Genomic DNA, 23,103 nt, shown 5'->3' on the forward strand with positions numbered 1-23,103 from the left:
TATCTCCAGGGCATTTCAGAGACCTTCATGGAAGCCCCTCCCATCACAGGCCTGGATGCCCAGGAAGAAACAATGGTTTCCTGGACCAGGCCCAGGGCCCAGCTGCTCTGTCAGCCTTGGAACATGATGCTGTGCATTCCAGCTGCTCCAGCTCCAGCCATAGCTAAAAGGGGCCAAGGTACAGCTCTGGCCATGGCTTCAGAGTGTGGAAGTCCCAAGCATTGGTGGCTTTCATTTGGTGTTGGGGTTGTAGATATGCAGAAGGCAAGAGTTGAGATTTGGGAACCTCCACCTAGATTCCAGAGGATCTATGGAAATGCCTGGATGTTCAGGCAGATGTCTGCTGCAGGGGTGCAGACCTCACGGAGAACTTCTGCTAGGGCAGTGCAGAGTGGAAATGTGGGGTTGGAGTCCCCACACAGAGTCCCCACTGGGCACTGCCTAGTGGAGCTATAAGAAGAGGGCCACTATCCTCCAGATTCCAGAATGGTAGATCCACTGACAGCTTGCACTGTGTGCCTGGAAAAGCTGCAGACACTCAATGCCAACCTGTGAAAGCAGCTGGGGGGGCTCTACCATACACAGCCAAAGGGGTGGAGCTGCCCAAGGCCTTGGGAGCCCTCTTCGTGCATCAGCATGCCCTGGACGTGAGACATGAAGTCAAAGGAGATTATTTTAGAGCTTTAAGATTTAATGACTGTACTGCTGGATTTCAGACTTGCATGGGGCCTTTGGCCCTTTGTTTTGGCCAATTTCTCCCTTTTGGAATGACAGCATTTTCCCAATGCCTGTACCCCCATTGTATGTTGGAAGTAACTAACTTGTTTTTGATTTTACAGGCTCATAAGCAGAAGGGTCTTACTTTGTCTTAGATGAGACTCTGGACTGTGGACTTTTGAGTTAATGCTGAAATGAGTTAAGACTAGGTGACTGTTAAGAAGGGATAATTGTATTTTGCGATGTGTGAAGGACCTGAGATTTGGGAGGGGCCAGGGATGGAATAATATTGTTTGGATTTATGTCTCCACCCAAATCTCATGTCGAATTAGTGGAGCCTGGTGGGAGGTGATTGGATTATGGGGGCAGATTTCCTCCATACAGTTCTCTTAATAGTGAGTGAGTTCTCATGAGATCTGATGGTTTAAAAGTGTGTGGCACTTCCGCTTTTACTCTCTCACCCTCTCTCTTCTGCTCCACCATGGAAAGATGTGCTTTGCTTCCCCTCTGCATTTTGCCATGATTGTCAGTTTTCTGAGGCCTCTCCAGTCATGAGGAACTTAAGTCAATTAAACCTCTTTTCTTCATAAACTATTATTCTCAGATAGTTCTTTATAGCAGTGTGAGACTAATATAGTCCTAAAACCCACAACGAAGTTTTACTTTGTATTTAAAGTTGTGTGCTGTAAATGAATCAAAATAGTGTCCAAGAAGACTGGGTGCCCCAACTAGCTGTACTTGTTCCTTCCCATTTGCTTGGGAAGTAGTTTTGGGAGGCATTAGAACTGCCTGTAAAGATTCAAGTTAGACTTCAGAAAGAAATCTGTTCACCTTGTGGGACAGAGTAAAAGACTCTGATCATTTCTCTAAGATTTGACCTCTAGAATTTTGTTCTAAAAGGTATCCACCACTTTTTATAATCAGGTATGGTAAGACACACAGACATGGAAATGAAGAAGTTTATATTCCCAGTTTGCTAGAAACAGGAGGCAGGGCATGCCACACAGGTCCATGTGGGGAAACCCCAGGGTCATTTAGGCAGCAAAGAGAGTGAGGGGAAAGCATGGGAAGAGCCTTTATTGTGGCTTTCTTGGAAAGGAGTGGGCAGGGTAGGAGAGCAGCTGAGTAGCTTTGGGATTGGCTGGTTTGAATAATCTCAGCAAACTTCAGGGTATACGGACTGCCCCTACTTTCCTGGAAGCTGGCCCTGAGGGGATATTAGGGCAGGGAGATAGAGAGCTTGTCAGAGGAGGTAGTAGGGCATATGGACCGTGGGTTGGTTGGTTCACATATGAAAGTCATGGCCTCAGGACAGTAATTAGCTCTGTTTAGGAAGTAGCTAGCCCTGGAAAGGGAAGTCTCTCCAGGATCAGTAAGATCCAAATTTCAGAGCATTATAAAATATAGACGATTAAAAAAACAAAACCACTATAATACAAATCAGTATATCATTTTTTTCTCTCGACAAAACCTGACTCTTAGATTAAAACCATATGTTGCATAATTCTTGTACCTAAAGTGGGCATCAACAGATGATCTTGAAAGTTTGAAACCAAACAAACAATTTGTCTTTTCTTGGATGAGTCTGGCCCTCCCCATGAAGCATGCCTCCACCTCAGTCAGGGGAGAGCTGTGAGAATGATTGTGAATGACAAATACAATGGATAGTTTTTCAAAATACTATTCCATAATAAAGTAGTTTTAAGCCATTGATTAAAGTAACAGCTAATAACAAATTATTCATTGCATGTTTATGCCTTTATTTTTTGCTACTGAAGTGCAAGTTAATATGCATCAAGATTGAATCCATGCAAGTAATTCACCAGCATATTGACTATCATACTAAATGCAAGTTTAATATGATACAGATAATTTTGTCTTTGGCATGCTTATAATTCTATCTACCTCTAGGAAGCTGATCATTGAGAAATATTACTATAAATTTGATAATACAACAGAAGATATTAAAGGTCATGATCAGATTCACTTTTTAGAACTACAGTCCTACAGCAGAAGTCTGAAAAGTAGACAATGGGCCAATCTGGCATGACATCTGTTTTTGTAGATAAAGTTTTATTGGAATACAACCATGCCAATTTAATTTATGTATTGTATATCTCAGTTTTTATACTACATCAGTAGAACTGAGTAGTTGAAATAGAGACCGCTGGCCTGCAAAGCTTAAAATACTCTCTAGACCTTTATGAAAAAAGTTTGCTGACTCCTACTCTGGAAGATAGACTGAAATGAAGGTGAAAATATTTGAAAATAAAATACAATGACAATGAATAAAAAAGTTATTGCTATGGTAAGACAAATTATAAATTGAGCTAAGGAAGTAGCAACAGGAATAGAGAGCAATCAGATTATATAGAATTTGGTGACTGACTGGATAGATCATGAAGGCAAGGAGAAAACCAAGATGAGTCTGATGACAGAGTGGAAGTTGGTGCCATTAACTGAGGTAAGAACCATATGATAAACAGTAAATGAGTGTGGGTGTATGTATGCATGGCTGTATTTTAAAATAAGGATTGGGTGGTGGCTATGTATAAGAGTACAATGAAAATCATGAAGATTTGGAATAACCATCCTATGTCCAAGTGAGACCTTTGAAAACATGTTTATCTCACTTGGACATAGAATCATGCATTTAAAGCCCAAGTGATGAACCAAGACTCTACTTGAATAGGATATCAATGAGCTCATAGTATAAGGCTATTGAATTTGGTTTTTCTTTATTATTGTATTTAAGTATTTTTTTCTTCTTTTTCAAAAACATTTAAAAAATATCAAGGATAAAGAGTAATTCCAGCACTTCTAATAAAAGTAGAAGCACTTTTTTTTCTATTCAGTGACATAAACTTCCAAAAAAAAAAAAAAAAAGAATCTGGAAGAAAAAGAGCAAATTCAATACAGGGAGTAAGTAGAAGAGAGGAAATAAATATGAAGGCAGAAATCAATTAAACAGGAATAAAGAACAAAAATTAGAGAAATCAAAGAAACTAAAAGTTTGTTCTTGAAAATTTATAAAAACCTAGCTAGACTGTTGAAAAAAAAAGAGAACATAATTTGCAATAATTTGAACATATTAAAGGAGAAAATTTCTGTTTGGGGTGATGAAAACACTTTAGAAATAGGTGTTGGTGATGTTGTACAACATTGCAAATGTAGTTAATGCCAGTGAATCGTATACATAAAATGATTAAAAAGTAAATTTTATGTTATATATATTTTACCACAATAAAAAGGTTTTTTAAAAAGAAGAAAATATAATTGAATTACTTTTAGTTAAGTTTAAATAATGGGCATTAGAGCCATAGCTTGGATTTCTGAATGTAATAAAATTCTAAATGAAAAATAATAATTAGATCTTGTTATTGCATTTCCATTTGGCAAGTAATTTTTGTGTTCCTTTTTCAGTGCTAGTGTAGCATCATAGAGTTCCATGGAGACACTCATCATATGAGTGTTAAAGAATAGAAGAAAACATATAAATGCTACATACATCTCCTTTTCTTTGTCAGACTCCTTCCCCAGCGGTCTGGCTCTGTTCAGAACTGCCCCAAGTTGACTTGTTAAGCAGGTACCTATTATGAAATGAATTACTGATTCATGTCTTCTTCTCTTCAGGCTTAGAGTCTGCAGTTTTGCACATTTTGATTGTTTGATATATTTACCCATCCACCTATGAATATGAAGAAAATGTTCTTATATTCCTTTACTACCAGTGGAATCAATTAAGGTCACTAAATCCATTTCTTTATCTGTGATTAAAAGAGGTAGGCATTTAGAAGGAGCTAGGAAGGGAATTCTCTCACACCAGTGGCCCTCCTAGGAAACCATCAAAATGACGAATATCTGGCCCTGAAAGCTGACATCATAATCACATATTATGGTTACTTTTTCTGTCTGACAAACACCTTTAATTTAGCAATGTAAGAAAACAACCATTTTGTCATTCTTATGGATTCTGTGGCTCAGGAATTTGGAAGGGGACAGCATTGAAGGCTTGCCTTTCCTCTATAATGTCTGATTTCTTAGCCAGGAAGATTAAAAGGGTAGTGCTACCTTGAGGACTAGAGGCTAGAATCATCTGAAGGCTCATTCATTCAAATATCTGGTTCCTGGGCAAGGAGAACTCAAAAACCAAGATTGTCAAAAGCAGTGCCTACATTTGGTTTTGCCATGTGGCTTGGCCTACTGATAGTGTGGCAGCCTCAGAGTACATGGTAGCTCAGCACTCCTAGTGCAAGTGCTCCAACTGACAAGTTAGAAGCTTCACTGCTATTTCTGACCTAGCCTTGGAAGTCATGCAGCTTCTGTTGGTTGCAAATGAGTCATAAGCCCACCCATATTCAAGGAGGGGATTCATAGAACAACACTTTTTCATAAGGGTAGACAGCATGTCATAAATTGAGAATGTGAGATAGGACATATTTTTGCTGCCATTTTGGAAAATTTAGTCTGCCATACTATATGATTTCTAGCTATCTTCCTGTTCAGTTATTCAGTTTCCATAATTCAGTATGACTAAAAACTACTTGAAATAGAATTTGAGCATTCAACCTTCTCCTTCTACTTTCATCTTCATTTCACCCTGGCCTCTATTGCTTTAGTATTCTGTGGTTGTAAGGCTAAGCACTAAGCAAAAGGTCAACTTTTATAATGGTATAGCATTTTGTTTTTTGTGGATGTGTTTATTTTTTATGACTTTCCAGGTCTGAAGAAGGAAATGTACTGTTATGACTATAAAGACGTCCTGCTGAATGTCCTGATGCTTGGGAAAGTAAAACTCAATATAGAAAAAGCATCACTAATCAAATCTACAAGTAAGATTTACTTTGATGAGGAATTTGATGCTCAAGAAATATTTTCTCCCGTTTATTGTAAATTTATAATCCTGAATTAGATTTCAATGAAAACAGGAGCCATAATAAGCCACTCTTTAAAAATAAATCATGTATTGTTATGATTTTATTTCAGGATGTGAATTTCAGTTGTAAATTAATTCATTCTGCTAATGTTGGTTGTGTACCACTTTCCCTTCAGATGCTATGCTGGATAGGGGTCTGCAATGGTGAATGGAACCCAGCATTCTCTAACAGAGCTTCTAGTCTAGCTGACAGGAGGGGTGGGGATGGGTAATGAGAATCATTACATGAGTAAACATATAAGTTAATATACTGTTCCAAATTGTGGTCAGTAAAGTGAAAAGAAAGGATAGAGTCCAACCAGAGAGAAGAAAAAGAAAAGCTCATTTGTCCCAGCACTTTGGGAGGCCGAGGCTGGTGGATCACGAGGTCAGGAGATCGAGACCATCCTGGCTAACACGGTGAAACCCCGTCTGTACTAAAAATACAAAAAAAATTAGCCGGGCATGGTGGCGGGCGCCTGTAGTCCCAGCTACTCAGAAGGCTGAGGCAGGAGAATGGCGCGAACCCGGGAGGCGGAGCTTGCAGTGAGCCGAGATCGCGCCACTGCACTCCAGCCTGGGGGACAGAGCGAGACTCCATCTCACAAAAAAAAAAAAAAAAAAAAAAAAAAAGAAAAGCTCATTTGGATTAAGTGAGTCAGGGAAAAAATATTTGAGAAACTGATACTTAGCTGATACTTGATGGTGATAAATCATAACAAGTTAGATGAATTTATTGTGAAAATTTATTTAGGTAGAGGGAAGAACTTTCTCAGAGGCCCAAAGTCAGGTAAAACTTTGTATTATTTTATTTTATTTCAGGAACTATAAAATGAGAAAAGATTGATGAATATAAAGTAGAAAAGTGGGATGGTCATCTTTGCATTTAAAAAAGATCATTTGCAGTTGCTGTATGGAAAATGAATTGGAGCAGGGTAAGAATGGAGCTGGTTCTTGCTAATGTTTGTGGAGATGGAAAATAACTAGGGAAATAATTTTCTAAGAAGAAGAAATAAAAGACCTTCCAAAATTTCATAATTACTACATAGAATTTGTAATGTAGTACTACTCATTACTACACTCAACCCATAATTAGTATGCTCAACCCATAATCTCACCTGAGGGGTACAAAGGATAGTAAGGGTCTATACTCATACAATATCACAACTAGAAACTTTCCCATGCAACGTCTTGCATGCCTCTTGAGTTCTTCCCTTTTGCCTCTGCAGGTAACTTTTTCTGGAGAAAGCCCTCCTCTCTTTAATCGTCTGTTGAAATCGTAACCATCTTTCAAATCCCAATTTTAGTGCTCCCTCCTCCACAAAAGGTTGATTCTTGCTAACCAAATATTTTCTCTTTCTTGACTTTAGCTCTACTGCACTTAATCTTAAATGTTTCTTATGCCATTTTTCTACTGAGTGCAGGCCTGAATTTACCTGTGTAATGCACCATTCCGTATTCCATTCACCATTGTAGACCCAGGGCCTGGCAGTGTCTGAAGGAGAGGTGGTGCACAACAAACATTGGTGAAATGAATTAGTTTCCAACTGCAATTCCAGTCCTGAAACATAATCATCAGAGTACATGGGTGGCTTATTATAACTCCTTTTTTTCATAAGTCATTCTTCTATAATCAACTCCCCAGTGTGTATCTTCAATGGTGTCTTGATAAGTATTTATTAAATTACATTTGACTTTCAATTTAAATGATATTTTAAATTTATTTTGAAGGTGGTTAACTAGGATTTACTCACTTACTTGGATAATATGCACTCTTACTGCCATTCTGAAAGAAAATTTGCATAGATAAAACTATGTTAAAAATAGCACAAACCCATGAAACAAAAGTATTTAAATATTATTTTCCATCCTTAGATATAATCTAGTTAAGTATCAGCTAAATTGGTGCCCTATTGTGAATTTATCATTTTATCACTCTTAATGCCTTTAAACCTGTTTTTACTAAAGTAAGCAGTTCAACCGAGTCATTAGGAGGGATTACATGCAAATGTAGTTATGTAGTGTTGTGTAATGTTACTTGAAGTTTAGGATGAAATCAATACATGTTTAAGAAATTAAAAAATCAACAGAAAATACAAAATATGTTGTATTTAAAGTAAAATAATTTTTTTAATTCAGGAAGTTGTGATCAAATACTTGCTACAAGCGTTTCATATTAGTTCATAAGGAGCTACAGCTAATTGACACATCAATAGAAAAACCTTTTTGATGGTTTGTTCAGTCTAATCTAAGCACCACAAAACTTCCCACAAAAAAACTGCCCTGAAGTCCACTTTGATAAGATTATCAATGAAACTTACAGTATATTTCCAGTTCTCACATTTTCCTTAAAATTTGTTAAGCTTAAGAAAAGAGATAGTGCTCTTATTTATTCAGTCATAAGTAAGCAAACAAATAACAGGCTAATTTAGATCTCTTTAGAATTTCTTTTGCGTAAGTAGTATTTGTAACAAATAGTTGTCCATTTCATAATTTCTAGTTATAACAGTTTTTACCATTCAACTTTGTGATTTTATAATGCCTAAAACATAGCAGTACTCAGTAAGGTATAAAAAGAACCAGTTATTTAGTGGAATGAGGGTTGAAAAAAGCAATGTACTAAGTCACAAGATTCAAATCTCTTCTTGGTTCCCTCACTCGCAGTTATGTAATTGTGAACCATTTTTTCCCCTAATAACATGACTTAGGAAGACTTGTTTTCTTCTTTTGCCAGTAATCATACTGATGGATCAATTAACCACGTTGTTTTGTTTTGTCCTCCCTTTCCCCAGATTGCTTCTAAGTATTAAAAAAAAAAAAATCACAGAATCAGCATTCCACTTGGTAGCTAACAATGGCTTAAAACATGTCAGTGAACTTATTTTTGCTTTAAAATATGGTTATCACTAAGCTTTATTTTTATCTAGGCTGATTGCAGATTAGCATATTTGGAGAAAGGATTAAATATTTTACCTGCTTGCATTGGAAGTACGTAAAGAGAACTCCTGGATGATATCAGGTGATAGATAGTTAGTTTGGCACCTTACCAGAATGAGGTCCAGCCATGAATATTTTATTACTTACTAACAAAAGTGAGCATTCAGCTTTTGGGTCCACTCAGATACCTAAAAAACAGCTATTCTGGCACATTTACAACTTGGTAAGCAAATTTATGCAATTTTAGGTCCCTCTGCTGATTTACCTGGAAAGGCCATTATGTAAGATAATGAATTCAACAGATGAAAATCAGTGAATGCATTTGCACAATGTCACTTTATATTATAAGGAAAGATCTGGCATTTCCTCACTGAGGCATGTCCATATTCATGTGATCTACATATTAGAGATGTGGCCCCTACTTTGGAATTGAAAAGTTCTCTTGATTAATTTTTCCTTGAATATTGCATATATTTAACTTGGGTATTTTAAAACTGAGTCAAGTGCATGTATTAGCCAGATATCATCAAATATTCAGGCTAACGTCGTAGTTAACGATGCAATACAGAAAATATTTTCTTTTTTCCATTATTTGCACTTCAAAAGCTAGGTGAATCTCTAATCCAAGCATTTCTTAACTGGGGTGAGGGCTGCAACTGGGGTTGGAGTGAAGAAGGAAAGTGGCAAATAGAGTATCTTTTCTTCTTTTAATGTCTACATTTTCAGGAATGATGACCCAGATTATTCATTTAAATATTCTAATATTCATCAGTAAAAGGGAGTTAACTAAGCAGTTTGTGAGAGGGAGAAAATTGAAAAAAAAAACATAGAAAAGACTAAGAAATAAACTGAAATGAGTCAACTAATAAAATATTCAGAAGAAAAGAACACAACAATTACATCAACAGAAATTGAAAATCACCAAATCCAAGAAGATAATTAAGAGTAGGAACATAGAAGAGATTTGAAACAGACACTTGAAGACCCCCTTGTAAAAGTCTAGAAAGAATAGAGTGAAAGGAAAAGAAAGAATGAGACAAAAAGTTGAAATTTTAAGAAGATGGGTTCAAATTACTTTATTAAAGAGTGGTTTTATTTGCAACATGTGTTGGTGTGATGATCATTCTGTGATAGTCTTAGCCACCTTGTTGATATAAAAAAATCAGATTTATAAACACTTGGGTATCTTTTATATTAAGATCATCTCTGAATGGCATTCCTGATTTTATTATTTTCAAATCATTATAAAGTAAACAGTGAGCAGTCGAGGAGACAAACTGGGATTTAAATCTTGGCTTTGACACTTAGCATCTCAAGGTACTTATCTTCCTGTGAGTCAGTTTTCTCACCTGAAAAGTATGTATAGTAATATCACCTGTCTCTTAGATTTATTGTGTACTTTATTTTTAATTTTTTTTGAGACAGGGTTTCGCTCTTGTCACCCAGGCTGGAGTACAATAGCAAGATCTCGGCTCACTGCAACCTTTGCCTCCTGGGTTCAAGTGATTCTCCTGCCTCAGCCTCCCCAGTAGCTGGGATTACAGGTGCCTGCCACCACGCCTGGCTAATTTTTTTTTTGTATTTTTAGTAGAGATGGGGTTTCACCATGTTGGCCAGGCTGGTCTCGAACTCTTGTTCTCGGGTGATCCACCTGCCTCAGCCTCCCAAAGTGCTGGGATTACAGGTGTAAGCCACCGCACCTGGCCTCTATCATGTACTTTAAATACATTAACACATGTGAAGGTCTTGATAATGAGTGCTCTGATATAGTAAGTGTTATCTAAGTCTTAGGATTATTATGTTTGGAGGAAGTCTTACAATACAGTATACATTATCGTTTTCTTCTCTAGAATCGAATAAATTATTTTTTCTTTGTAAGACATCTCAAGGAATTTATAAGTTGTATTTTCTTGATTTTCCATCATGTTTATGTTTTGAACTGAGGGGCGGATGGTTTCAAAAATTGTGTAAACGATAGAGATGATGGGGCAATCATTTTGAGGAGTTTTATTGGATATAACTAGAACAAAGGAGATGGTTTGGGGTTGTCAGCATACACTCTTCATCTGTTAAACTCTCCGAGCTCAATTTTCTTTACCTTAAATCTTCTTCCCTTCCTTGTCAGGGAAGAAGCTGGGATTGAGTTTGATTAGAAATTGAAATAAATCTGCTGAAAATGTAAAATTTGTGTTGGTTGATCACATTTCTTCTATAATCTAACGTTCTTTGAGGAGTGATACTGGATGATTAGAATTGCTGGTTTATAGAAACAGCTGGTATGGGTTTAACAGTTTAAAACTGCGCTGAGAGCAGAAACCAACCTCACATATGTTTTAGCTTAATCACATATGAGTTAGCTTAATCTCCTGATAGGAGTTCAATTGATTTGGAAAGAGTTAATCAGAAGTCACGATGCATTCTTGTTTGCAGCAGTGATTGGCCATAGCACCAACAGACAAAGAGAAGCACATTACTGAGAAAGTTTGCTATATGCAGTTTTTGTTTCTGGAATTCTACATGTGACTGGCAATAAAAAGGTTTTGCCTTTTTCCCACAGCAATAGTAAAAACAGCATGACTGTTTACACTACTGTCTTTGCTACTACTGCTTTCACCCAACCAAGACTAGAACATAATAGCCTTGGTTGGTTAAGTGGATACTATGACAGACTTATGTTAAGTGCATTTAAAATACAATTTCACATAATCCTCACAAAAACTCTGAGGTAGTCACTAACAAGCTAGATTTATAAAATTAACGATCAAAGCTATTAAATTATTAATCCAAGATTATCCCAAAAGTAAGAAATAGAGTTGGGATTTGAACCCAGCCTTGTATGATGACCAAACCATATGCCCTTTCTATTGTCCTTGCCCCTTGTTTTGTTCCCATAATTTTCTATTCCAAAGGTCTTTATAATTTCCAATGTTGGAATCATTTATGGGCCTGAGTCAGGATATTTCTAAAAAGCAACACATATAACCTCAGAATAAAATGAATATAATTAGTTTTGTTTGTTTGTTTGTTTTGAGACTGAGTCTCACTTTGTTGCCCAGGCTGGAGTGCGGTGGTGTGATCTCAGCTCACTGCAACCTCCACCTCCCAGATTCAAGTGATTCTTGTGCCTCAGCCTCCTGAGTAGCTGGGACTACAGGTGTCTGCCACCACACAGGACTGATTTTTGTATTTTTAGTAGAGACTGGGTTTCACCAAGTTGGCTGGGCTGGTCTCGAACTTCTGACCTCAGGTGATCCACCTGCCTCGGCCTTCCAAAGTGCTGGGATTACAGGCGGGAGCCACTGTGCCTGGCCCTGAATATACTTATTTTTAAATTTGTTTATATACTAATATAATTGAATGTGTTTAGCCTTATGAAAACTCATTACATTGTCCTTAAGATTCCAAATAAGAAACAATTCTTATTTGTATATGCACAGGGGAAAACTTCTGGATTGGCATCAGCCTAACGATTTCATATTTGGGAACCATCACATGACACCCCAGTGACTTAGTTGCTTCTTGCTCTAGGTTAAATCTTTGTTTTTTATTAGAGGAGTTACTGAAAAAAAGATATGTGTAAACTGACTATGCCTATGTTAGACTACACTCTCTCATTTGTTTCTATCATAAGTTGAGAAATGTACTTCTGTGGGAAATAATTTGGCTCTAACTCATAATACACATTATTCTTAAAAAGCCTAGAATCCTTGTGATTTTCATAATAGGAGGTTGATAGGTATGATAAAATTTTTAAAAAATAAAAATCTGGCTAAATTTTAAAAAGGTGAGACAATTTAAACAATAGGTAGCTTACTCTGTTCCAGGTATTGTTCTAAAAACATATACATTGAATTCCCATAGCAATGCTAAAAGGAGGCACTATAATGATTCCCATTTTATAAATGAGGAAACAGAGGCCCAGAGAAGTTAAGTAACTTGTTCCAGGTCTTGTAGCTAGCCAGTGACGGAGCTGCAGTTTGAATCTAAGCAGCCTAGCTTTAAGACTCCATGCTTTTAATTAACATGCCACACCTTGTGTTTTGTGTGCTTGTTTGCTTGCTTTTCTCTATGCTATGCCGTGCTCTGCCATGTGACAAAGGGTTAGTAATACTTCTTTATAGTTTTTTTCTAAACATATTCTGTTTAGCATCAGCATCTTGATACTATCTTTTTCTATAATGCTATTTCAATTTTAAAAATGTTGCTTTGTGTTACTTTTTATTTTAAATATTACATAGGGCCATTTATCCTTCTTTTTCTATTTATTACCCACTCCTCATAAATTATTGATTGATAATAAATATTGAATGGGAAAGTCACTCCTAATGTGGAGATAAAACAGGGGAATACAGAAAAGGACTTTGAATATTCTACTCTCATTGGCAAAACTTTCTCTACTGTGAGTTAGATATCTCAGAGCATCTTCTCCTGTTGTTATTTAGTGTTAGATTTTAAAACTGCCTTTGTTTTGATTTGATGATAGTCACTTGTCATTTTCTGGCTTTCCATTTAGGAAGGTCAGGTCAGTTTATGTTGCTCTCTGCCTAGAGAAAGAGGATGCTGTATAGACATTGAGGTATTCCAGTTCATGTTGCAGTTACTTATCATTATAAATTAATTAAAAACCTACCCGGTTATGATACGAATTTCCAAGTAGATGTGACTAGTAACAAAAATAATAATAGTAACCAACTCATGGGTTGTTGTGAGAACAGAATGAGCTAATCTATATGAGGCACTAGAGCAGTATGCAACATAGTGAGCTCTCAATAAATGGTGGCTGTCATTATTATCACTACCGTTGTTTTGGGAAGTGGTGCTGATCCAGTGACTATGTTGTTGCCTATGACAACTTTTCAAAAATTTTAACAATGAAATAGATACCTTGGAATTCTGGATTAAATATACATACATACATATATGTATATTTAAAAATAGCACTTAATTTTCATAATAGCATATAAGCTTATGCTCCACATAGGTTAATGAAGACTTGTTAAGAACTGAGCATTGCCATTACAGGCCATTTAATAACAGTGAGGGAAGTGATAACAAACTCGTATGAACAATAAACACAGCATGAAAGCGTATATAATTAAATTCTCTATGGTATGGTCTAAGTATTGTGTGGTGTTCAGAACAGAAAAAGCTCAGCTAAGGTTGAAGTATTCAGAAAGAATTTAGTCATGGAAGTGCTGGGACATGAGATTTCCTTTAAAGAAAAGGGTCTGTCTAGTAGAGAAGGAAAAATATAAGCATACATCTCTACGCAGAAATAAGCACGGTATACTTGTGGAATAACTAGTAAATTATCATTGCTCTGTATGCCTTTCTTATCGCTTATCACAGGGACTGAGCAAAACTTTTTCCCAGGAATGAGAACAAAATAATTTTCAAACAAATCCCAGATCATTGTTTCTGTCAAAGTCAATGTTACTTTCTAAGTAAATGCTGAAACTAGTGGCTTTATAATATTTCTACAGACTTTACTTATTTAAATAATCTCATGGCTATTAAATTACTACATTGGATCTGGCAGATGAAAGTATCTGTGTTTTGCTTTACAAACTTGTTCATATCAAAACTGCCTCTTCGAAAAAGGATAATGACCTTAGGGTGTAGTGATCATGTCATCCCATTCTAAATAGATCTGTGTTTCTCACTTATAAATTGAAAGAGCAGGGTGGTAAACCTGACTGCAGAATAAGTCATATTTCATTCGGAAATATCCAGGCTGGCATTCATTTGAGGACAGGAAAGAAAACACAGAGAAACATTCACAAATGAGAAGAAAGATTACAAAGGGTGGAGTAGGTTGGTAAAGATAGATAGACACCTTTCTTTCTCTCTCCCCTCCTCTTCTTCCTCCTTGCCACCTCCTCTCCTTCCCTCTTATCTTTCTTCTTTGTGTCTAATATGAGTTAGTATTACTTACACACATACCAGCTTTATTGTCAGATGTTAATGCCCACAAAACATTCCCTAGGTAGATATGAGAATTCCTCAGGTTGTGCCTTAATCTGTGCTCAAAAACAAACTCTCAGGCTGCTGTGCTTCTGCGTCTTGCCTTGCTGTTTTTTAGGGAGAAGACTATTCCCACTTGTGAATCTGGCATTTTTCTTGGAAAGCTGTCTTCCATCATTAGTCACCAGAGTGATCATCACCTTGATCTTGGAGAAAGAAACATTGCTATCCATTGGGATAGTCCCGTTTTCTGTAATTTCCCACACAATGAGACCAGCTGTAATTTTTAACAGGGTTTATGGAAGGTTAAGGAATAGTGGACAGAAGCTACATCAAGAGCATTACTCACAGCTATTGGCCAGGCTCAGATCCATGTCTTGCTAACCACACTGTCTCCCTGTAACACTGTCTCCCATACAGGAGTGCTACCACACTGTCTCCTGTATGGTAGGTGAGAAGGGCTGCTCACCTCCCATATCTGAGACTATTTCGACTGTCTATAGGCCAAACTAGTTTAAGTTCTTTTTCAGTTTAAGATTTGCTGCTTAGATCTTCATTTTCTGTCATAAGATTGATATCTTTCCAGGATTTTTGACAACAGGAATTTCATTCTCTTATATTGATAGGTCTTCCTTTGGGGTGAGGGTATGTATCTGGGATAGTTGTAGGAACCTCATCCCACTCAAGGAAACATGCTCTGCCTTTCTGCTTCTTATAAGGCAACCTTGCAGTAGTCCAAGACTACGATGTTTTTGAGTTAGCTGGTCTAATAAAAACCACAGGTGGCAAATAATTGTGTCCAGGTTAGCCCACACTAAGCTGAGTCCAGTCTCTCTTCCATCAGCCCTTTCCAAAGATTAAAACAATCTTGGTGTCTAGACTCAGGTTACTTGATACATATATTCATATATTTTATTTTTTTATATTTCTTTTATTATTATTATTTTTAATAGAAACAGGGTTTTATCGTGTTGCCCAGGCTGGTCTCAAACTCCTGAGATCTGCCTGCCTCAGCCTCCCAAAGTGCTGGGATTATGAGCATGAGCCACCGTACCAGGCCTATATTTGTATATTTTAAATAATTAATTAATCTAGTTTTAATTGAAAAGTAAAGATTGTATATATTTATTGTGTACAACATGTTTTGAAATATGTATGCATTGTGAAATGATTACTAGAGCTAATTAACATATGCATTACCTCACATAATTGTCATTTTTTGTGATAATCAAATCTTTCAGCAATTCTTCAGAATACAACACATTGTTAATAACTACAGTCATCATGTTGTATGATGTATCTCTTAAACTTATTCCTCCTATCTAACAAACTTTGTATTCTTTGACTAACATCTGCCCATCTCCCCCCTCCCCCAACCTCTGGTAACTGCCATTCTACTCTCTTCCTACAAAATACACTTTTTAATTTTAATTTAATTTTATTCTATTTTGAGACAGGGTCTCACTCTGTCACCGAGACTGAAGCAAGTGGTGTGATCTAAGCTCACTGCAGCCTTGACCTCCTGTGCTCAGGTGATCCTTCCCCTTCAGCCACCGTGTAGCTGAGATTACAGGTGCATGCCACCACATTTGGCTTGAAAATTTTTTTTCATGGGGTTTTTTTTACAGATGGGGTTTTGCCATGTTGCCCAGGCTGGTCTCAATCTCCTAGGCTCAAGTCATCCTCCTCTCTTGGCCTCCCAAAGTGCTGAGATTACAGGTGCGAGCCACTGCACTTGGCCTGGTTTGATTCCACATTTTCTTACTATGATAGAATACTGCACACTGGGAAATTTATAAACAATAGAAGTTTATTTGGCTCATGATTCTACAGGCTGGAAAGTTCAGGATCGAGGGGCTGAATCTGGTGAAGGACTTCTTGCTGCATCATCCATGGCAGAAAGACAAAGAGAGTGAGAGAGAGACAGCCAGAGATTAAATTTACAGCCCCAAGCCCTTTTATCATTGGTTTTAATCCATTCATGAGAATGTAGCCTTCATTATCTAAACACTTCTTATTAGGCCCCACTGCCAAACGTTGTTGCACTGGGGGATTAAGCTTCCAGCACATGTTTTCTGGAGGACATATTCAAACCGTAGCATACAGATAAGTGAGATCATGTGTATTTGTCTTTCTGTGCCTGGCTTATTTCACTTGGCATAATGTCTTCCAGGTTCACCCACGTTGTTGAAATGACAGGACTTTCTTCTTCTTTGTCTTTTTTTTTTTAGACTAAATGGTATTCCACTGTGTATATATACTATATTTCCCTTATCTAATTATCTGTTGATGGACACTTAGGTTGATTCCATATCTTGGCTATTGTGATAATGCTGCAGTGAATATGAGAGTGTAGATATGTCTTTGAAATACTAATTTCATTTCCTTTGGAGATATATATATGTGTGTATATATATATATGTGTACATATATGTGTATATATGTGTACATATATGTGTATATATATTTGTATATATATTTGTATATATGTGTATATATATGTGTGTATATATATATATACACATATACATACACACACATACATATGTATATATATAAAATTGCTGGATCAAGTAATTTTTTGAGGAATCTCCATACTGTTTTATGTAATGACTATCTTAATTCATATTCCTATCAACAGTATGAAAATGTTTCCTTTTCCCCACATCCTCACCAACTCTTGTTATCTTTCCTCTTTTTGATAATAGCCGTTCTAACAAGTGTAAGGTAATATCTCATTATGGTTTTAATTTGTATTTCTCTGATAAGTAGTAAAGATTTACTGAATTCATTTTTTAATTCTAGCAGTTTTTTGGTGGAGTCTTTAGGGTTTTCTTATATATAGAAAACCTATATATAGGAGTGGAATTGCTGGGGACCCATATGCTTAGTTTCACTATAGATTCCCAGATTTCCAAAGTGACTGCATCCTTTTCCACTTTTCACCGCAGTTTCTGAGAGTTCTCGTTGCTCTGGAACATTTGCCTTGTGCTTTTTAACTGGCAATTGTTAATAAAATAGAAAGCTGTATTTTTTTTCCTGTATGTTCATTTTATGTATTTTGCTAAGTATCTTATTTTTTTAAAAAATGCTCTAAAACCGTGGTAATATCTCCACCTTTATTTCTAATTTTGTATATTTATACATTATTTATTACACTAAAAGTTTGTCTGTTATTGGTTTAATTTCTAGCAAAATATCTATGAAAATTATTTATTAATTCTATTGTTTCAAAAATTAATATTTTCTTATTTCATACTTATTCGTTTTTAGCTTTCCTTAAGCTTATTTTTCAATCTTCATTAGCAGAATGCTTACCTAATTGATTATTGTTTAATAGTAAATTGTTTCTGCTGATGGAGTGACCAACATAAATCCAGGGGAAATCTGCTGGAGAGATATTGAGTATAAAATGTTTTTTCATTCAGAGAGAGAGAGAGAGACAGAGACACACAGGGAGAGAAATAAGGAGTTAATTATCCACTTCCTTCCCAAGGACTTTGCCATGTCTGCATGTGTGGATGAAGAGTGTGATTTTAATCTTATAACCAGGAAGGGAGTTAGTCATAGGGAAAATTACTGAGCAGATGATTAAAGATATGTAGGTCTTTTCTGATATCACAAAGGCACAGCCTTTCATCCAACTTCCTCTTATTAAAGACCAAAAACATTAAAAATAAAAAAAGGAAAAAGGAAATAAATATTTTTCCCAATTTTTAAACTTCTGAATTCTGTTTTCTATTATTGGCCAAGGCATTCTAACTGATTCACTACCCATATCTTTCTTCGTTTTTGTTTTGCTTGATATAACAGGGACAGAGAGCTATGAAAGTATCCTCCTACTGTTGTTTTCTTTTTTTTTGAAAAAACTAGTTTTTGATTACATGATCCTGTATTTTATTATTATTCAGCTTGAAGATTCGTAAGTTACAATTTTGTGTCACAAACTTATTTTGTTCTTTCCCATCGTATTATTTTAAAAATACACAATCTACAATTTCTTACCCAGCTTCTTAAAGTATTAGTTTATTACTATGTGAGGATTAATTTACTTTTCTTTCAAATAGTGTTAAAATGTACTTTCTGATACAATATTGTTAAACAATTTCCTTATACTCAATGCTATATTTACATATTTTCTGAGACTCACTTCTACTGTTCTTATGCTGTAATTTCCCCTTTTATATGTACAGATAAACCTTAATAGAATACTTTTTTGATTTTTTTTCAGGACAAATAAATAGATAATATTCTTTCAGTTACTGTTACACATGAAACAAAACTTCAGTGAACATAGAGCATCTGGCTTAAAATTTGTTCCCCTGATGCATTTGTAGCTGTTTTTCCCATGTTCTGGCATTTGGTGTGGTGCAGAAGAGGTCCTGCCTCAGTGTAATTGTTCTGCCGTGCTAGGTTACATTTTTTTCCCACCTTTAGGCTGGTTGTCTTTCACTTCTCAACAGGGTATATCTGGGTTGATTTTTACTCTTCATATGTAACCTCTTTAAATCTTTAGATTCAATTCAAATTTTTTTCTATTAATACTTTTTTTCAGTATATTTTCTGTTCTATTTTTCAGAATTATTGATCAAATTTGGATCTCTGTGTGCTGTCCTCCAATTTAATACTTTCTGTGTTGCTGTTTTATTTTCTTTCTTCTGGAACCTGGCAAAGTGCATCAAGGTGGGTCACCAGATATCTGACTCAATCTTCTATATTAATAGGTTTTCTCTGTATTGTTAAAATTAATTTTAAATTGATTTTGTAAAATTTATAATTATAGGATTTTTTCATGTTCAGCTCCATTTAAATTTTTTCCTGTTTGCCCATTCTTCTTTTTTCTTATCACTTTGAACATACTGATCTCACACAGAAAAGACGCATTGATAGAAACGAATTTTTGAACTGAGTCCAGGTTACATATAAATTGTAAAACACCTACATCTGGTTGTACCCTGATGAAAAAAGAAAGAAGACAATCTCTTTATCATGTCTGTCTTTTGTTTTGAAGTTGTTACTTAAATTTTGTTAAAATAAATTGTGGTTTATTGCATTATTTTCCTCATTTCTTCACCTCTTCTTGCGTCTGTTCCCTTGCTATGGCCTCGTCATCACAGATGGCATGTACTCATTTCATCTTGTCTCTGGGCTTGGCTATATGACTTGCTTTGGCTGATGACACATGAGCAAAAGTCACAGTTTGTATTCTAAGTGCAAGCCTGGAAGACTTCACATGTTCTTGCTTGTTTTCTTTTCTTTCTGGCTGATCATGGAAATAACATAACCATGGGTAGCCTGCTGGTCAGCAGAGCCACCCTAGGTAATTAATAGACATGCAGTGACAAAAAGAGCTTCCCAGTTGAGCCAAGCCTATGTCAATCAGATTCTAGTAGATTCACAGATGCATGAGCAGTAAGAAAAGTTTACACTTATTGGAGTGATTTGTTATGTAGCAATAAGTAACCAATACAATACGTTTTAAAATATTTTCTCTGGTAAGTCATTTTGAAAAGTAATTCTTTCTGTGCTTCTTGCTTAATAAATTTTTTTGGTAAATTTTACTTTTAAAACTTTATTCTTTTTTGCCTTGAATTCCTCATTGAAAAAAGAGTCATAGATTTTTTTTTTTCTGATTCATCTGTCGAAATAGCGATGAGGCTTCCTCTTTGAAGATCACAAGTGAGAAGATTAGGTGCTTTCTCAGAAGCCCAGCAACCTGATGGGAGTGTGGAGTGAGCAAGACCCAAATCGGAGCTTCATCCCTGCATGGTTTATTTTGCTTATTTGGCAAACTTGCCCTGCAGGTAAGCAGATCCAGTGTGACAATATCTTCCTGTACCAGCTGTTCATGTTTTCAAAGAAGAGATTCTTTGGGGTTTTGTTTTGTGCCTTGAACCCTTCAAAAGCAAATGTCCCAATTCTGACTGGCTTACTACTTGTCCTGCTTCCTGCGAGCTTCTAAAGAAGATATCTGCTGCTTTGGGGGAAAATTGTCAGCATGGTTCAAGGCATTTTATTTGCTTGATATCCTTGAAAGAGACTAGCCAGCTGCTCACAAATCTCATTTCATCTCCCTCTTAGATATTCAGCTAACCTATATTTTTGTTTCCTCTGCCTGTGGCCATGTGATTGATTTCTTAGGAATATAATGTGAATAGAAGTGATATTGTTATTTCCAGGTCTGGCTCATAAAAACTTCCTATGAACAATTACCAACTTTCCAACAGAGGCTAAAGAAAATGGAGAAAGTCCAATAACCAAGGATTGCATCTGACCCACTGCAGTATGCAATCAACTTTAACAATTATTGAAAAAGCAGAGATTTTATAAGATTCTTCAGTTAAACAAAGTAACTATACTTGTAGTAAAGATCAAATTCAGAGAGATCTAGACTACGGCAAAAAGTATCACTCACCTTTACTATTAAATCAGATTGTATGTTAGGTCTTTCAACTTGACCATCTTTGAATTTAACCTAAATATCTCCATTTTCTGCTAACTGCTACAGCAAGGCAGTGTCCAGTCATTTTTATGTAGTGCTCCTCCCACTTACACACCCTGTTTAGTTCAGATTCCGGTGTCTGGATCAATTACTGTGAAAGGAAGGTGGCAGAAGTAGGATGGGGCAAAGGAAGTACAACTGTGATGCACCAAAATGGCAGGGTGCTCTGGAGTGAATACTGACATACAGAGCCAGGGTCCCATTTTGGGCCCAAATGGCTGAGTTTTTGTCCTCTGCAGGGCTGAAAATCAGTTCTTGATATTCCCGCCTTGCTCAGTCACCACAGTGGCCACTCCCACATGGCTGTGATCTTAACTAGATCTCTACAGTTGAAGATGGCCATTTGGGACCAACTTGGGGAGCTATATGCTGACTGACCATACTCCTAGTGACTGGGCAGTGACTTCTACCAAATTCTAGTTAATCTTACATTTCCTCTCACACACTAGTTTTTTTCTCCCATTTTTTAATAATATGCTGTTTTTTCCTCCACGAAAATGTTTGGTATGACTCCTAACAGTTCTCTATTTTTTTTTCTTTTATTAAAAGAAATTGGCAGTGCTCATTGTCTGTGCAGAGTAGAAGAGGCACCATGAGACAAATTACTTTTGATCACCAAACAGTTACTTAAAGGGCTGTTGGTTTCTTGTAGTTATCAAATTTTATTGGTATACCTAATGCATTTGACACCTGAAGTAAATCATTTTTAAATATCTTCCCTTTATTCTAGAAAATTATTTTAGTAAATTTCATAAAATGAAATAAATAATAGTAATGGATAGATTTTTAAATTATGCTTTATACATATAATCATATAGCTTAGAAATATAAAACAAATTTAAAACAAACCAATTAAAACAAAAATAAATAAAACAAGAATGAAAAAAGAAAAAATAGAAGGAAAAATAAATAAACAAAGTAATTAGAATGGTATAAAGAGAACAAAGTACAATTAATTCAATAATTTTGATAGCTACATAGCAATTGAAACTTTGAACTTTTGGTTACAGTCTGATATAATAAGTCATCTATATAATTGGTAATTAATAAATGAATTATAAGAGAAGCAAAATGTCTATAAAGGCTAAAATTTAGGCAACTGGGTCATAGCCCTGATGTAACATTTTATTATTATGATTTGTTTATTATTTTAAAAACAAGATAGTTTATTAAAAAGTTAACCATGAATTTACCATCTGACACAGCAATTTCACTATGAAGTATTTATGCAAGAATAAATGAAAACATATGTCCATTCAAAGACCTGTGCACCAATCTTCATAGCAGCCTTTTTACTAATAGTCAAAAAGTGAAAACAGTTTAATGCCCATCAATTGGTAAAGGAATTAACAAATGTGGTGTATCTATATGTGGAATATTATTTGGCAATAAGACATGGTTTATCCATATCATGGATAAACCTCAAAAACATCATGCCAAGTGAAAGAAGTCAGTTGCAAAATATTACATAGTGTATAATTCCCCTTATTTGAAAAGTCCAAAAAAGGCAAATCTGTAGAGTTGGAATGCAGATCAATGATTGCCCCTGGCTGGGGGTAGGAATGAAGATTGATTGAAGAAGGGCACAAGAGATCTTTTAGGGCTGGTGGAAATGCTCTAAAACTAGGTTGTGGTGATGGTTTCACAACTCTAAATTTGTGAAAAATCATTGTATTCTTAAAATGGATGATTCTTTTGCTGTGCAAATTGTACCTCAATAAAGTTGTTAAAAAAGCAAACACATAGCAATTAAAATGAACAAAGTGGAAAGACATTAAAACTCAGTAAAAATTTTATTCATTTGTACTAACAAATATTAGTTTTGGTGTTTTAATTTTTAAACAAAAATACTAAGTGTTCACATAGAATGACATAATTGAAGTAATTCAAAGTTTTTTTTTCATTTTCACTTCACTAATTATTATTTATTTTGAATCTGCTATTGAGACAAGGAAATATGCAGCCAAGGGATTGGAGACACAAACAGGTAGCTGAAAGTGACATGGAAGGTTCTGGGCTGTTTGAACTTACAGTCAGATGAGTACACAGTGCTGAAGCTGCCTGTGTT

General features: G+C 35.8%; 1 long non-coding RNA gene across 4 annotated transcripts in view; it reads left to right on the top strand.

The window, feature by feature from the left end:
• LOC115934313 (uncharacterized) overlaps window positions 1–23,103 on the top strand; it is a 415,675-nt gene that overhangs the window by 381,553 nt on the left and 11,019 nt on the right. For 3 of the 4 annotated variants that reach the window (XR_010133495.1, XR_010133494.1, XR_010133496.1), the window contains 2 exons: window positions 19,113–19,216; window positions 20,184–20,337. This is a non-coding gene — a long non-coding RNA (uncharacterized lncRNA). Of the gene's footprint in view, window positions 1–19,112; window positions 19,217–20,183; window positions 22,844–23,103 lie in introns of those variants that run through there. The other variant, XR_010133497.1, reaches the window with a different exon arrangement.

The sequence above is a fragment of the Gorilla gorilla genome, chromosome 3 (genome assembly GCF_029281585.2).
Source record: "Gorilla gorilla gorilla isolate KB3781 chromosome 3, NHGRI_mGorGor1-v2.1_pri, whole genome shotgun sequence".
Lineage (NCBI taxonomy): Eukaryota > Metazoa > Chordata > Mammalia > Primates > Hominidae > Gorilla > Gorilla gorilla.